Source organism: Megalobrama amblycephala, linkage group LG1, assembly GCF_018812025.1.
Source record: "Megalobrama amblycephala isolate DHTTF-2021 linkage group LG1, ASM1881202v1, whole genome shotgun sequence".
NCBI classification, from domain to species: Eukaryota; Metazoa; Chordata; class Actinopteri; order Cypriniformes; family Xenocyprididae; genus Megalobrama; species Megalobrama amblycephala.
In genome coordinates this window covers 53,876,232-53,890,795 of record NC_063044.1, presented here as the reverse complement: position 1 = coordinate 53,890,795, position 14,564 = coordinate 53,876,232, and the positions used below count along the sequence as shown (strand labels likewise).

The 14,564-nt window shown below is 38.3% G+C and overlaps 2 protein-coding genes across 5 annotated transcripts in view; both read left to right on the top strand.

Moving 5' to 3' along the window:
* LOC125274624 (polymeric immunoglobulin receptor-like) overlaps nt 1-14,564 on the top strand; it is an 859,185-nt gene that overhangs the window by 381,919 nt on the left and 462,702 nt on the right. The window lies entirely within an intron of this gene.
* The window catches only part of LOC125274643 (protein phosphatase 1 regulatory subunit 29), a 116,993-nt gene that overhangs the window by 73,488 nt on the left and 28,941 nt on the right, over nt 1-14,564 (top strand). The gene's annotated exons all lie outside the window — the stretch shown is intronic.

Here is a 14,564-nt window from a genome sequence, read left to right as displayed (position 1 = left end):
TGTGTGTGCGAGTTTCTGTATGTCTGTGTCTGTGTGTGTGTGTTGTGAGAAATCCATGCTAAACTAACAAAAAAGAAAAGTGCAGTCAGAGTAGTCAACAAGAAGAGGGAATACGAGGTCCTGGATCTGACTGAAAAGGAGAGCTAGAATGAGAGAGAAAGAGCATTAGAGTGAAACATGGGGAGTTATTCTCTGTGATAAATCAAATAGATGCTCTTGTGAATGTGACCAGAGGATTGAGTGCTCTTTAATATCCAACCCTGCTTTTGGAAGCCCTCCAGATAGGTGCTCTGTGCCCTCTCACACAAACTCTCACACTGAGCAGTGCCTCATGAATACACACATGTACACCCGCAGGTGTGCACAGAGCCGTCTGACATCAGTCAACCTGTACAGACACATGGATACAAATCCTGCTATATTTATTTATTAAAGGGTTTTTTTTCTCACCATCTGGTACATATACTGTATAGTATGTGGGTTGTCAGTGTATCTGATTGCTGAGAAATTGAAATTTAGCTGAAAGAGACCATGTCATTCAAATAAGAAGTTTTGGCTCCCCTCTTAATGTCATGAGGTGGATATAATCATAAATGATTGATTTCATAAAATGAATTTAAATTAAAAGTCATCATTTTGAAGCTCTAAAATGTCAACTGCAACTTAGAAGCAAAGACACATTAAAGGAGATCTGTAATACTTGGGGAAACCTATCTGTTAACATTTCCATTCATCTTAATGGCAGTTGATCGGTTGGTGCAAGACTTCCTGGATGTATGCAATGTAAAATCTAGATTACTGTAGGTATAATCATTGTTGAGCCAGTCACCTATTTCACACTCTTGTGTCGTTTCAAACCTGTATGGCTTTCTTTTTCTGTAGATCATAAAAGAAGTAATATCATCTTTTGTGTTCCACAGAAGAAATACAGGGATGACATTTTCATTTTTGGGTGATAACGACTACATTTGAAAGGCCGTCAGTAAAGAAAGAGTGTAGTTACAGCATCTACCAGCAGAGGCTAACCAACCAAACTAATTTTAGATCAGAAGTGCCCAAAGTTTTACTATGAAAGGCCAAAAAAAAGTTCAGCCATGGGCTGAACTAAATGTTGCATATCCAACGATATTATATGAATTTGCATTTAAAAATATTAAATTCACTTGTAATGTCTAAAAATATGCAAAATGTGCAAAAATATGCAATGTGCAAAAATATGGCATGGCAGGCCAAATCACAATTCAAATGTCATCAGGGGGCAACTTTGGCCTACGGCCCCTGGTTTGTACATCTCTGATTTAGATAATACTGTCCTGTGTTTGTGTTTTGTCAGCCTCCTTCATTTGATCAACCAACAACTGACTGGTGGAAAGACTTTTTAAGAAGATTTAGAATAAACACATGCACTGTCATTTAGACAGCTTGTAGGGACACTATTAATATGTGTTATTCTATTTTAAAAGGAAAAATTAAATTTGGCATTTGGCTCATTCATTCATCTTCATTAGTTAATGATCTTTAACAGTTATAATAATTGAAAGGCAAACTTTTTTAACACATACTGTCGTCATCCAGCAGCTTGTACATGAATTAAACAAGTCTTTGAATATCTAATAAACATTTAAAAAGTGTGATATAGCATATATCAGTTTTTTGGGCCACCATTTAGGATATTGGTATTGGCATTGGAAAAGCCAATATGTTTTATATTGAATTCAGTAGCTACATTAAGTTACATTTAGTTACAACTGTGATTGATTCCTACCATCCATACCAAAATCTACATTCATGCATATGAAAGACTACATACAAGCACACACCAAGCTCACTCGCACAATTTCTCTAAAGCTTGCAGCGGTTTTTAACTCAGGCCTTTCTATTTGTGGGGGATGCAAATTGTGTCCACGCTCCATATTTAAACTTTTCAGAAACTTGCATGCTCAAATCCTCAGTGTGTTCTGCTGTTGGAATGTATCCAATGGAAATAGCCAGATAGAATAAAACCACACACACAGCTCTCCTCACAGCAATCTGAATGTGTAATAAAATGTTTAATTCATGACCACTATAAACACATATCCTTGTACAGCAATCGACTCCACAGGGGATCACTAACAAACGATCCTCGGTATAGGCCGTTCGTAATTGCATTCTGAGTGTGTGTGTGTGTTTGTGTGTTTGCGTACACCCCAGACATCCCGTACGCCTGACATCTGCGGGTCTGAGCTCTCTTGCCGCTCCTGTGGTTCTTAACCCTGCCAACTAGTTTGGGGAGCTACTGTATCATTTGTTATCCCTGTCTTACCTCGCTCTTGCTGGCACATTCCCCAGAGCACTGGCACTATGATGGAGACACTAGACTCACATTAACTCCAGGGTGAATTAAGCAACTATGTCTGTGTGCGGGACCAACAAATCTCTTTACCTCACACACTTGTCCACTGAGTCCCACTCCCCTCCACCCATGCAGGGGGCCTCAGTTAGTTTTTTCCTTTAATATAAGAGCCCAAATATCCTTGTAATCCTCCCTTCTCCTCTCCCCAACCTCCCTGGCTGCACCCTCCTGTAATTGAAAAATGGCAGGCGAGGAGATTAAGCGAGGCTTATCCCTCTGAGGTGTGTGTCTTATCGCGCAGCAGCAAACAGCAATCTCTCCTCCGCCCTCGTCCACAGGAAACTTTCGCCTTCCTTTCTGTACTCTCTCTTTCCTGCCTCCTTGCTCTCTCTCTTGCTCTCTTTGGCTCTGTAGTGATGCTAGTCTAGTGGAGAGCCTCTGTTAGCATTGTTGTCTGGATTCAAAATGCCTTATTTGTCTTTCGGACCCCCACCACCCCATCACTAAGGCTTAAGTACCTGTTTGTGGACGTCAAATCTGAAATGCTCTTTTAAAGTGGGCATGAAACGGTAGTTGCGATAGTCTTTTCTTCCCTGTTGTGATGTGTGTCTGAGTGAAAAAGTTACGCAAACAAGAAAAAATGTAGGTTGGGACTTTGGGTGGGATTTTGTCCTTTGGGAATTGATTGGATCATTAGATGGTTGTGGTTTGCTATTGCTGTGATGTCATGTGAGTGACAGGTTGTCCCTCCCTCATGCCAGTAAACACATCATCGGAAGCCGCGTTTCCACCACATGAACTTTCCCCAGAACTAGGGACTTTGGGGTGGTACTTGGTGTATTTCGACCGCAGGGACCAGGGTCTAAATGAAGAAAAAATTTCCCCCTTAGAAAGTCCCTGCTCACGAGGTAGTGCTTTTTCAAAGTTCAGGAACTTTTGGGGATGGGACTTGGGTGCTGAACATGCTGATTGGTTGAGTTCACGCAGCATTTTGATTGGTTGTCTCCACGCAGCATTTTATTTCAACCACCATTTTTAAAGGTCCCTTGCGGTGCGTGCAGTAAGAGTTGTTTGCTATTCGAATCAACAGTTGAGTTTAAAAATGGACAGACGACGAGGTTCAGGCTTTATTAAGCTTATATGCGGATGACGAAATCCATTTCCTGGGACAAATTGTTTCAGGTTTTTTCGGTGGAAACATGTCTAGAAAAGAGATGTCGCTGCAAAAGAGGGGAAGTTATTTTGATTTAAGATTACGAGGGCATGTGAATTTACCAAAAAATAGTGATGTGCAAAGATAAATCATTTATGATAAATACTGCAATATTCCATAGAAAAATAATAACAGTCATTTTTTATTTCATGGTGACTTTAAACTTACAGTATATTGTACTGGATATCATTTAGCATTATACAACTGTTAGTTCTGGTCCTCCAATCTGATTGGCTGAGTGGTGTTCCTGACAGACTATAAGTCTCAGTATTAGTGGTAGGTCAAAATAACTGAAAATATTGTGTCTAAAATTGTTGCTCAATTATTAAAGAAGCAATGGTAGGAGGATGGCTAGTATGCACATCTTGAAATGGTGGGAAACTCTGTATATGTCAAAAGATCACATCCAATTTGAATCTTATAAACGCACACATCACCCTGATCGCTTTATTTAGCATTCATGTAAACATGTTCAGATACATAAATCAAAATGATTTCATTCAGATTGAACCAAAAGCTGTCTATGTAAATGTAGCTACTGATTAGTGGCCATGATGATGAACAGAGGCCGATGGGCGAGTTTGGCCAGGATGCTGGGGTTACACCCTACTCTTTTTTTGAAGGACCTTGGTTTAACGTCTCATCCGAAGGATGGAGCTTTTTGACAGTATAGTGTCCCCATCACTATAGTGGGTCACTAGGACTCACACAGACCACAGGGTGAGACCCCCTGCTGGCCTCACTAGCACATCTTCCAGCAGGTCTCTCATTCAGGTACTGACCAGGTTCAAACCTGTTTAGCTTTAGTGTGCGAACAGGTGAGAGCTGCAGAGTGAAAGCTGCATTATTTCCTTTCTAAACGACAGTTTTTGCCTGACAAATGATAAAAATCCAGGGAAAAAAGGGCAGAGACCTGCTGGTAAACCAGCTAAATGAGCTAAATTTGGCTTGGCAGAGAGACCTGTGAAGACCAGAAAAGACCAGCAAACCACCTCAGGCTGTTTTTTTTTTCATGTTATGATTTAGAAGATTCTGACTGCCTCATATTGTGTGTATTTCCTGAAGCATTTGGATGACCACAGCCTGCAGCTCTTCTCCTCGAGCAGCGTGGGAATCAGATGCCACCCCAAGTTTTTATTTTTTTTATTTTTTTTATTACACTTCAGATGATGCACCAGAAGGCAGTGGTTTTGCTACTAAGTGTGCAAGAGAAATTGAGAGATTAGTGAAGAAATGGTGTTTTTTTACATTACGATTACTTTTGTCCTTTTGTAACTTTGTAGAACATTTCACTACAACACATTAATCCAATCACGTTTGGCTCCTCCCTCCCCAGAGATCCGCCTCCAACCTCAGTGCTCCTCCTTCTCAAATGACAGGAGCTTACTAAACATAACCAAGGTGTTTTCACAGCCGAATCGCTGCTTATGTTTGTGCGATATGTAAAACAAAAAGGCATGAAGAACTGAAAGGCTATATCTTATGCAATATAAAGCAGATGCACTCTGTCCTTAATTCAGTGTCTAAATGATGGTGAATTCCTGGTACCGCTCCAGCGGTTAACTCCGTGGTGGCACTGGATGGGTTTGAGAGGCAGTTGTGTAGGAGGTGTTTGCAGGATGGATGTTCACTGCCTGGCATCATGCTCAAGACTGTTTATTAAGCTGGTTGGTAGGAACATGCTGTTCTGGCTGTGGATTTCACATTGACTGTGCTCATGGTACATTGTAAGCAGAAATCTTGTTGCTTGTTTGTTAATGTGGAGGAGAATATGGGGGTAAACAGCAGAAGTAGGAGGGGCTTTGTTAGTGAGCAGTTTGTCTCAGCTGTTACTGGAGAGAGAGATTATCTAATGACTGAAGATGTAGCATGTGGGTGGTATATTCCCTCGCCACAGATGCATGCTCACACATTTGATTTTTTTTTTATGTATCACGATGGGGACTTTCCATTGACTTATTTTTACTGATTTAATGATATTTTTATCAACTACCCCTAAACTAATCACTGAAACATTTTTGCACACACAGACTGTTTAATCTGTATTAGCGAGGACCTCTCATAGACTAAATGATTTTGTAGAATTTGACAAAATGACAGCTTGTTGGAAATAAAATATTCTGTTGAAGTGATATTTACATTGATTATTTTTCAGATCACATGTCTCTTATTTCATCTCAAGCATGCTTTTCATTTGCACTGTTGTTGTCTTGGTAACCAAGTAGGCTATGTGTTGACAAACCAAAAATTCGGTAAAGACAGCAATATTGTGAACTATTGCCATTTAAAATAACTGCTTTCTTTGAATTTATTTTAAAATGTAATTCCTGTGATGGCAAAGCTGAATTTTCAGCAGTCTTCACAATCACATGATCCTTCAGAAATCACTCTAATATGATGATTTGCTGTTCAAGGAGCATTTCTTATTATTATCAGTGTTTTAAACAGTTGTTTTGTTTTCGTGGAAACCGTATTACCGTTTTCTTCAGGATGCTTTAATGATTTAAAATAGAAATGTGATGTAATTTATAGACATTATAAATGTTTTTACTGTCACTTAGCAATTTTAATGCATCCTTGCTAAATAAAAGTATTATTTTAACCTTACCCAGATGTTTGATAGGTAGTTTAGCTTTAATATTTTAAAAGTTTAAAGCATACAATTCATTTTTTATGATGAATTTTCATTGTTTATTATTGTAAGTCTGAGTCTGGAACAAGAGCAAATCAATAAAATCTATACATTTAAAAAGCAGCAAAAGTAAACTAAGTCATAATCTTCATTTATTCTCTTCTCTTGGTAGTCCATCGTCGTCCGATGATGACTTCTCCTATAATTTGTGGGTTCTTTGATGACTGTATAATCCGATGCGGGAAGCACACTGTCTTTCACAGACAGGGCATATAAAAATTTCTCCTGAATGTCTTTGGGGGGCAGGAACAAGCATGGCCTGCTTTCTCTGATGTCTTTTAGACAGGCGATGTTCAGTTCTCCATTTCACAATAACATCTAACCTTCAGAGAAACATATTAGCATTAGAAATAAGATTTGAAGCAGTAGATTTACAAATGGTACATTTCAAATGTCTGTTTTTGACATTTCACACTATTCGCCTTCACTAGTATATTCACAGAGGTGATTAACTGTGCTGCCGGTTTGTTAGCGTTTACATCACATCAATGAGACTGTGGAATCTGTGTTACAGGAGGAATGAGTGTCGATATGAGAGTTCCTGTGGTATGCATGTGGATGTCTGTTTGCTTAATTTGTTTGTTTATGAGTAACTGCACCCGCTGTGTCAGACCCTGTAGCAAAGCAATCTCAGTACAATACATTACCTCTAAGGCTTTATGTGCTTTGCGACCTGATCAAAGACTGAAAGCATGGAGCTGTTCACAATCTCTGAAAAGGTCTCGCTTTATCCCTCACCTCAATCACGACAAACTCTATGCACACGACCAGCCACGGTCTTCTCAAAAAGTCATTTAAACTCTCATGTTGGGCATTAAACCGATTCCTGGGGACTGTAAACTTTAATGTCAGGGTGAGTGTAGCAGTAGCTCTGTAGCTTTTATTGCAGATATTGTTGATTATGGGGGTGTGCGGCTCATACCGCAGCTCACGATCAGGGCAGACAGAGTAGATGAGTGGGGTTTGGCTGTCTTTCAGGAAATGCACTTTTGCTAAGCTAACCCTGATGGCTAACATGACCCTGCTATTATTTTGCAGCTGTCTGTCTCAGCAGATGACAAAGCCGCAGCCAACGGCGTGTATGATGTCCATGAATGACAAAAGTAAAAAAAATCTCAGCCAATAGGCAGGAAGTTAAGTAGGTGATTCGCTCACTCTGTGGTCTTGTCCTTCCGAATCCTGTACATATTTTTTTTCCTTCCCTCCAAATCTTACTTAAAATCAAGTTTTGGTAATGGAGTTTAAAGTTCTACATTATGGGTGTGTTCAGCTTTGGTTCGATTAAAACAATCTCTGGCGCGATTGCGGTTCATTTGAGTAAGTGTGAACACTGCCATCTCAACGTTTGTGTGCACCAAACAAGCGGATCGAGAAAGGGAACAAACTCCGGTGTGTTTCGACTGAAATATGAACGCAACAAAGACCAAAGACATCTAAACAAACCAATGTCTCAAGATGCGACCCTAAAAAGTACAGAATACTCAAGGATGCCTGTTTTTTTCTCATCATAGGAGCTATGTTGCCCTTTACGGTTTGGTACAGGTATCAAAAACACATTCTCCTTGCAGCAGATCTTCATTTGTGTGTGTGACGGAGGAATTCCTGGCACTGTTTTGACTTCTTTACACATTTTATTAGCTCTTAAGGAGTTCTCTGCCTATAAAAAAAAGACCATCATATACGCATATACAATGAGGGCATTTAGCCCATTGTTATGGATGTTCTGTAAGTTCTGTCTCAAAATATACGTCATAAAAGCCTATCTTTAGGTTCGTTGTTAAAAATGACAGTATGAGGGCTAAATGCATCGTTGTCTTTTTTTTGGTTCAGACCAAAAGAACTAAGAAAACTACTTTTGTGTCTCACGGCAAACCAAAAAAAAATAAAAAATGAAATGATTTATGATTAAATGATGACAGAAGATTCATTAATTTAAAATTTTTAAAGTTTAGCCTTGGGTGAAGTGATGGAATCCCTTGAAACAACTTGATTAAGTTAGCAGAATGACTTAGAATTTGTTACAAAAGTGATGAGAGTATCACTCTTATTCAGCTTAATGTACAATGTTACAGTTCTCAAAGTTACCCACCAACTGAGTCATTTTTATTCTCATTTGGTGCTTGACAAATGTTTATTTTGATGGAGACCCACTGTGGATGTTTCAAGAGGCATACTGTAAGATGATTATGATCCAGCATCTGCTGGTCTTTCACTCCACATCTGTCATCTTTATGTCTTATGATAAATGACAGTTGTGCACACTTTCAGCGTATAGGCACGTTTACGCGAAGCACCACCGACCAGCCCTTTCCAGAGATGTGTGTGTGTTTACAGTAGTGATCAGAAATGACCTCAGAGAATGAATTCTCATTTTTCTAGGCCAGTCATGTCAGTCTAGGCATGATTTTCTGTAATTCAGCTCATGACTGTTTGCACACAATGCCAACATCCCGATCAGAGCGGCCTGTTGTCATTGCTTGTGCTGAACGGCATCAGTCGTGTTACTCATCGCTCATCTGCTCTCTTTTCTTCTTATAGCTCTTCCTACTCTTACGTTCTCCCTTCTTTTCCTTTTTATGTTCCCTTTTTACACTGTCCTCCTTTCCTGTCCTCTTCCTGACACATTCTTCACTGGCCTACTTTGATGTGAGACCAAAATCTAAACTGTTTGCACACTGTTCGACTGCTTTTGTTTCAATTAACTGCCTTTGTGAAGAATCTTAGCTTCAGACCTGAAGTTTGGACAGTGTCAGGCATTTTGGTTCACAATCCTGCACACTATCAGAAGAAAAAAAATGCAAAAATTATACCTGCAAAGATTGTAGCTTTAAGCTCCCAAAGGTACACCTTTGTATCTTATCTATCTGTTATCTACCTTAATGTATTAAAATACCCTTAAAGAACTAGTAAGAGCACAGCTACTCGCGTGTGTGTGTGTGTGTGTGTGTGTGTGTGTGTGTGTGTGTGTGTGTGTGTGTGTGTGTGTGTGTGTGTGTGTGTGTATGAGTTAGCACTCACTTTTCATTATTAGCACAAGGGCTTGCTTGGGTTTGGCGGTACCATTTCAGATTCACATGCCAATATGAATTGCACACAAACATGACACAAATTTTCATGTAAAACACACTGTTAAGTCTGTCAATCATCAACAAAGTCATAAGATGTACATTATACCCCTTGTGCAATATTAAATGCACTTATTTCAACTAAAGTCTGCTTTTTTGACCCATATAAGTAAGACTTAAGTGCATCTTTATATGTAATTTCATAATTCTATTGTCTTTAAAATACGGTTGAAGTGAACTGCTGAATGTACTGAAATCCATTTATGGTAAACTAAAATGATTTTAATGTCAATTCTATTGAAACTTGTACATCACATATTTAAATATATTTAAAATACGCATTTGTAATGAAGTTGAAATTTAATACATTTAAAATATATTAACTAAATATAATATTTAATAATTTGAATGTAGAAACTATTTTCATTTAGAAGTTGTTATTAATTTTCATAAACAATTACAAAGATACAGGAAGTAATGCATTTAATTATGCATTAAATTTTGAAGTAGAATGCATTGTAAGACGTACAGCAATAATCTTTAAAGTGTTCTTTAAAGCACAACAAAAAATTTGTAAAACTAAATAATTTCAATTGTACTTTTTTTTAAATGTACTTTTATTTTTTGATTCAACTTTATTAAAAAGTGCACTTTTTAAAAGTGTACTTAAAGGGTTAGTTCACCCAAAAATGAAAATTATGTTGGCATCCAGCTTATTGGTGCATTACCGCCCCCTTCTGCTCCGGACTGTGACGCGATTAGGACATCCGCGAGTCCGCGACATGCACACCTACGCACCATTTTAAAAAATATAGCAATACCAAAATACAAACAATGTAGAATAGCTTGAATACAGCGTGCGTCTCCCTCAGACTGTAAACGAAGCTCGGGCGCACTAGATAACACGTCATCAGCGTCACTGTCCGGAGCAGAAGGGGGCGGTAATGCACCAATAAGCTGGATGCCAACCGCCGTAGAAGAAGAAGCAGCGTCACTGTGGATATACACAGACCCGGAAGAGAAGACAATGCTGAATAAAGTCGTAGTTTTTGTTATTTTTGGACCAAAATGTATTTTCGATGCTTCAAAAACTTCTAACTAACCCACTGATGTCACATGGACTACTTTGATGATGTTTTTATTACCTTTCTGGACATGGACAGTCTACCGTACATACATTTTCAATGGAGGGACAGAAAGCTCTCGGACTAAATCTAAAATATCTTAAACTGTGTTCTGAAGATGAACGGAGGTCTTACGGGTTTGGAACGACATGAGGGCGAGTCATTAATCACATAATTTTCATTTTTGGGTGAACTAACCCTTTAAGCATTAAGAAACAGTCATGAAAATGTACTCTCTCCAAGTATACTTAAAGCTGCAGTCCAAAAGTTTTGAATCTTTGTCGCCATCTCTGTTTGAAACCTGCAATTGCAGTTATATGCAGAATTATTATCGTTACGTGCGTTGTGCATCGGCATGACTCCGTGCGGATGAATCTAATGTTTGGTCTCAGTCATCACATCAGTGTGGATACTGTACTTCGTAAACACAGATTCTACATCTTGGGAGTATGACCAAAATAAGAATTATTAGAACAAGTAAGTAACATGTCTGCCACTTTTTTTCTGACCAAATGAGGGAAAAAGTATTAGGCCTACAATAAATCGCACTGCCAGTGGTGATTAAATCTAACAATCGCTTAGCTAGGATCACGTCAAGCCGTGAAAATTATTATTGATATACTTTGATCTCAAATTGTTAATGTTCACAACATCAGCTTTGTGTGACTATGTGTATTGAGTGTCTATTAGCATTACTGTAGATTTCAATTTCTGTATCCACTTTGCAACGGCTGCATGCTTGAATTTCCAGCGTAAATCCACCAGTACAACTCTTATTATAAAACATTATTACAAGCTTACCGTTGTGAATCGGGCTAAGATAAGGAGATAGTTTTGAACACTGGCTGGTTATGTACATTCTCAAACATTTATTTTGGATAATTTTTAACCAAAATATGTTACGGACTGCAGCTTTAAATGGACACTTCACCTGAAAAAGGAAATTCTGTCATCATTTACTCACCCTCAAGTTGTTACAAACCTGTAATTTCTTTCTTCTGCTGAACACTAAAAAAAATAATTTATTTTGAAGAATGTCAGTAACCAAAGTGGCCTTTTATTTCATTAATATGATCTGCAAGTACAGTATTTTTGAAAAAAAAAAGGAATTGATGTACACTACAAGTGCACATTCAATACAATTAAGTACACTTTCACAAGGGGCAGTCTGTCATCAAAGACAATTGCACTGTCTTGCCTTGGCTTTTACTCATATTGTACAATCTTATAAGCAACATTCATAGTGAAACACAGCTTTGTTTTCTGTCAAAGCCATTAAGATAATGGAGGATAGTTTTGTTTTTAACCAAAGTGATTTTAAATTTGCTGTTGGTCATGTTTCATAATAAGGAAAGCAACTGATGGATGTGAGAATAACTGCAGATGATTGTGGTTAATTAAAGAACCTGTGTTGGAGTATAATCTCTGACATTTAGTCAGTAAATGCAAGGAACAGTTTGAGTCCGTATGTTTGATGTCTCACTAAAGCCTTCCTTTAATAAACTGTATGTAGTTCACTTTAAGTTCCATTGCATTCTCTTGCTCAGTTTCTTTCTTTCTTTCTTTCTTTCTTTCTTTCTTTCTTTCTTTCTTTCTTTCTTTCTTTCTTTCTTTCTTTCTTTCTTTCTTTCCCGCTCTGTTTCTGCTCTCTTTTCTTCATTTTCTCCTCAATGCCTGAAGACAGTCAGTGCCCTAGTTTATTAGCAGGTTTTCTACCATCACCCCTGAATAAAAGAGCCAAAACAATTGAATGATGTGAGAGTGCGGAGCAGAAACACGCAGCAAGCTGTTTTCATGCACTCTGAATCAAGCTCATGTTCAGCTCACTGGGCTTTCGGTTCAGATATGCTGCAGACGCATTTAGACACACAGTATTTCTGTGTACTATGTTTAGAAGGCCTGTCCAATCAAACGTGAAGCTTTCTCCACTAAAAAGAAGGTAATGAATATTGAACGTCGTTTACTCAAAGTCTTTAATACAGTGCCCGCGACCCGCTAGGGGTCCGTAGCTGTACTGCAGGGGGGGCTGCCAACTGTTTTTAATATTTTTGCTGCTCAATATTTTTGTGGAAACCGTGATACACATTTTCAGGATTATTTTATTAATAGAAAGTTCAAAATAACAGCATTTATTTGAAATATAAATCATTTTTAACATTATATAAATATTGTTGCTGTCTCTTTTCAATTTAATGCAACCTTGCTGATTAAAATGATTAATTTCCTTAAAAAAAAAAAAAAAAAAAAAAAAAAAACTTACTCCAAACTTTTGATCAGTAGTGTATATGCAAGGGCCCGTTCTAGACATATGGAGGCCCTAGGGAAAATTTATGTTGGAGGCCCACCACACCCCTCACCCCTCCACCTTTCAGAATAAATGAAAAGCACTTGAAAGAAATGTTATTCCAAATCCTAACCTTTTTATTCATACAACATCTAAAGTAAACACACACAAAAAAAAGAATTAAAGAATGAAACGTCACCTTGACCTTCTCTTATTCCTTCAAGGAAGTAATGCTATCATAGCCATGGGCATGATTGATTGATTGATTGATTGATTGATTGATTTTTTGCAGTAATTTATTTACAGTAACACCATGTCTACACCAGATTCGACCTCTGTCGCGTTGCACTGCAACAGCTAAAAGCTGTCTACACTGAACGAGACAAACCAACTGTTGCAAAGCACTTGGACTACGTCAGAAGTAGAAAGGGAAATCCGTGTACTGTCGGGAATTTGTTGTGTCGCATCACACTGCATCCAGTGTTGACGATATCACTGATTATAATGGGTTCTACTGTATTTTGATGCATCACATTGCGTTGCGCCGCTTGCGTCCGGTGTAGTCAATACACCCACCCATTATTTGGGAATAAGAAACCGCATACTGTAATTAAAACACACACACAGGACAACCTTACATTGCCAAAAAAAAAATAATAATTACAGGTGAACACTTTCTGGACACCACTTCCACAACTTAAGTAAATGAACATCAGTGCCTTTAAATTTTTTTCCTAGCTGGGTATGGACAGAATTTCCCTCCCCTACCGAACCAATATAGACTATAGATACAGTTATTATATATTGCAGTACAATATCTTAAATATGCAGTGCACTATTTACACAAAACTGCTAGTGGAAGTGAAAGAGACAAAGAGATAAGATAAAATTGTATGCATATTTTGTAATAAATATAGTATGACTTGAAGCCTAAAATGAAGCCTTACAGACAGTGGGCCCTATTTTAACGAACTAAGCGCATGGTCTAAAGCGCACGGCGCAAGTGCATGTAGGGTGTGTGTTTTGGGTGTAACATGCAATAAACCAGTCAGAGTGTCATCTCCCATTCCCTTTAAAAGCCAGTTGTGCTCGCTCCATGGCGGATTCGCTATTTACATGAAAGCGGAAAAACTGAATGCTTCTCGCGAGGAAATGGATCTGCTCGTGCGTGAGGTTAAAGCGTGAACATCTACGGGACAAGCCGGATTCCACCAAAGCATTTTTATCTTTATGCACACAACAATGATCTTTTACATTGTATTCATTTTATGTGCTGCTGCGAATCCCTGTATGTGTAACAAGCAGAGTGTACGCACGTTGTGCACCCGCATATAGGCATACATATAGGCAACAAAACAAATATTGCGGCATTGACTTTAGACCAGGTTTCGGTTGGTCAATGACAGAGTCTATTTCAGTTGCTTAAAAATAGCAACGCGCCAACAGTGCACTTGAACACACCTCGTTTTCAGACTAGCATGCCCTTGGGTGCACAAATTGGTGCAAATGCATTTGCTATTTAAACAAAGTGGCGCAGGATGTGAAAATGATAACTGCGTCGGGCTGAAACTAGCAAAAAACACTGCATTGCGCCGGGTGTATGATAGGGCCCAGTGTGTTTGCTCTTTGACTTTGAATACAAACTTTTACTTTAATATTTTGCTAGTCAATTCCCAAAGCAATTTAATTGTATGTGCAAATTCAAAGTGTCAAATTAAACTCAAAATAAGCTGGCAAATTATCTATCCCAAAATAACGCAGATTGATATAACAATGCACAGATTTTTTTTTTTTTTTTTATGATTTTTTTAGGCCAGGCTTTGCTGTCTTTTGCTAAAGAATGCCACCATT